The sequence below is a fragment of the Bison bison genome, unplaced genomic scaffold (genome assembly GCF_000754665.1).
Source record: "Bison bison bison isolate TAMUID 2011002044 unplaced genomic scaffold, Bison_UMD1.0 scf7180017864302, whole genome shotgun sequence".
NCBI lineage: Eukaryota > Metazoa > Chordata > Mammalia > Artiodactyla > Bovidae > Bison > Bison bison.
Genome location: NW_011494874.1, coordinates 2,910,986 through 2,914,364, shown reverse-complemented (window position 1 = coordinate 2,914,364; position 3,379 = coordinate 2,910,986). Strand labels below are relative to the sequence as shown.

The 3,379-nt window shown below is 53.1% G+C and overlaps 1 protein-coding gene across 1 annotated transcript in view; it reads left to right on the top strand.

Annotated features, from left to right (window-relative positions):
• The window catches only part of LOC104996958, a 32,167-nt gene that overhangs the window by 28,204 nt on the left and 584 nt on the right, over window positions 1–3,379 (top strand). The window lies entirely within an intron of this gene.

Sequence of the window (3,379 nt, the reverse complement as noted above, 5' to 3'; positions counted from 1 at the left end):
CAGCCGCCTGGGTGCCTAACACAGTACCAGGCCAGTGGTAGGGGTCGCCTTCCATTCCTGTCGGAAGGATGGATGATTAGATGGTCGAATAACACAACTGTAACCCAGTGTAAGCAGCGATCGTTTGTAACCTTGACTAAGAGACTGTCCTCCGCTCCTGATTAACCTGTTAACCAGTTACTGTATCTTACGGACCTTTGTATGATATATGTTGTTTGAAAACCAGGACTCTGATTTCAGATGTCACTTGGTGGCACTTTCGCTGTCCAATGAACGAGTCGATGTTCTGTGTTAGAAATGAGAATCTGGCTAATGTGTAACTAACCGTGCACCGTCGGTCAAGGCACTGCGCTCTGACCGTCGGTCTTCTTTTGGTCTCCTTTTTTCTAAGCCGTGGGTCACCGGAAAGCTTACCTCACAGGGTTGTTGTGAGAGCTCAGGTTGGGTGAACTCTAACAGCGTTCATTAAATGCTGGCTGTCACTGAAAGTGATCATGTGTTGGGTGCTGTCTGGAAGGGAGCAGGGAAGCTTTTGCTAGTTCTAAATGAATAAAAAGTTGGTCTTGACCTTATAATAAGATTGTATTTCCGACAGTCACTGGGACGTGTGAGACAGAGGTCAAGTGGCCTGAGAGTGTTCAGTGATGCAGGTCCAGAGTAAATATTGGCTCAGTTAATGAGTGATGGCTCCTCTCCTTCCTCGGAGGCTCCTTTCCTCTGCCCGCCCTCCCACCCTGGATGGCTGTTTGTCACGCGCAGGTGACTGTTCCTGCCAGGTCTGTGGAGTGACTTTTGTGAGTCCCCCGAGGGTATTTGTTAGTGGGGAGGAGCAAGGACAGTGTAGACAGAGCCCAACGAGGGGTTTCTGGGTAACATCTTAGGGACTAAAACGCCCTCTTCTGCCCTTTAGGGGAAAGGCTCCTGCTCAATTGGCATGCGGGCCCATTTAACAGACGAGCGAGTTGTGTCCAAGCCAGGATTGAACAGTCTTCCATGAAAAGCCAGAGGGTGCTCTCCCAAACTCAGTCAAAGCAAACCCTCCCGGTTCCGCGGCTGGTCTCTGCCAGCCCAAATGTGCCCCAATGTGTCCCTGTCCCCACCACGTGCCTAGCAGTGCCCCCGTGGAGCTTCCGTGGGACCTGGAAACTTGGCCGAATTAGATATTGCCCCTCTTCCTGCTCAGGAGACCTCCCCTTGGGGTCATTGTGGATCCAGGGGTCTCCACAAGTCCATGGAATTCCTTTCTTGGCCCTTGTCTCACATGCGGACAGCAGGGTTCTGCAGAACACCCCCAGATTCCATTCCAGGTGGGCTGGAGTCGGGGGTCTCCTCTGGCCCCTCCCCCTGCAGAAACCTCCCTGGCCCCCTCATTTGGCCTCTGGCTTTCACAGCCTCAGTGGGCTGTGTCCACACGTGGCCACCCTGTGTCCTTGAGAACTTTTTGGAAGCTCCCGAGGGGATCCCCACGTAGAGACAGGTGGCTAGGGCCCTCCTCCCAGGGGACTGTGAGTCTGTGTGTAGGTGTCTGCTCCTGGACAGTCCTCAGGCCTGTGTGCCCAGGGGTGAGGAGTGTTTTCAGGGCCTTGTCCTCCTGAGCAGGGCAGGCCTGGGTCCCCGTCTCCAGAGGGCGGGGAGAAAGCTGAGGCTCAGTGAGGGTTAGGGTTTCAATTCAGAGTCAGGGTTCTCAGTGAGGGTTAGGGTTTCGAGTCAGGGTCAGGGTTCTCAGTGAGGGTTAGGGTTTCGAGTCAGGGTCAGGGTTCTCAGACCCCTGACCCTGACTCTGAAACTTAGGCTTCTCTGACCCTGATGGTCCTGCTGCCTGTGTAGTAGGCGCTTAATAGATGGTCACTGATGGGCAAGCGGGGTTTTAGTGGATGTGAAAAGCTGAATTGATTGTTGGCCGATGGACACATTGACTATGCATGCATCTGTAAGAGGAAAGAGGGTGTTCCTTGGCAAAGACTCTCCAGGGCAGACCCTGAGGGTCTCTGTCTGAAGTGTGGGCTCACCCTGGGGAAACTTCTGGATGCAAATAGCTGTCTTGTGACTGTTTCTGGAAATGTTTATATCTAGAATAAAACTTTATTTGGGCTAAAAAAATGTACTCCTATGTGTTGTGGTCCAAGTGAGTTTTAAAAAATGTTGTTGGCACATGGTTGATACTGTGTTATTTTCTTCTGTACAGCCAAGTGACTTGGTGTTACATATATAGTCTGTTTTCATATTCTTTCCCCCTATATGTTATCACAGAGTATTGAATTCGGTTCCTTGTGTTACGCAGAAGGTGGTCCAGGCGGCGTTGCTAATGTGGCGTTTGGCAGGTCCCCGGTGGCAGAGGTGTTCTGGCCACGCCCTTGCCCACTCTGGGTCTCAGGAGCCCTCACTCTGGGGGAGGGGAGGTCTTTGACCTGAGAAGTCTTTATCCTTACCATTGGTGACCATCCGCCTTCGCCTGTAAGGTACATGCCTGGTCTGAGATGCCGCCTGGTCACCCAGCAAATGAGTGGGGATTGGATCCCAGACCTTGATTCCTTTCTTCCGTTCTCTCTTGTCTCCCCACACTGGGGCTCGGGGGGCATGGTCATCTTACCCGCTGGAGTTCTGGTGGTGGCAGCACCATTTGCCAGTGTAGTGGCCCTGAGGGGTTACTTGAACCACCCCAAGCCTGGTCCCGTCTCTGTAGAATGGGTACATAACGGCAGTGTCTGCTCAGGGGCTGCTGGCTAACCTGTCTCGATGGGCCCCGTACACTGGTCCCAAGAATCAAGGTCTGACATTCAAAGCTATCTAAGCACCTATGTGTGTGTGGCCTGGATGGGTTTGTTCACCTGTAATCTGAAAATAGTCACATCTGCCTGGCGTGGTTATTGTCGGGTTCGAGGAGGTTGTTTATGTGAAAATCAGTGCTTTGTTACCTGGCCTCCGGTTTGAGGTTGGCCACAGCGCCCTGCCGCCTGTGGGTCCTGATCACAGAAACCCTGTGCTTTCTGGAACTATGGTGGCCCCAGAAACTGCCGGGCGGGGTGGAGGGTGTCAGGGGAGCACCGGCCAGCCTAGGGGACGCAGTGAGGGACAGGAAGCTTTGCTCTTCAGTGGAGAGATGTAACAGGTTCAGAGGGGAGGGGACTGAGGTCCAGGTAGGCAGAATCAGGGAGAATTTTCAGAAACCCCCAAAGGAGGAGTAGGTTCCCAGGGGGCTCAGATGGTAATGAATCTGCCTGCAATGCAGGAGAACCGGGCTTGATCCCTGGGTCGGGAAGATCCCCTGGAGAAGAGCATGGCAATCCACTCCAGTATTCTTGCCTGGAGAATCCTATGGACAGAGGAACCTGGCAAGCTACAGTCCATGAGTTTGCAAAGAGTCAGACACGACTGAGTG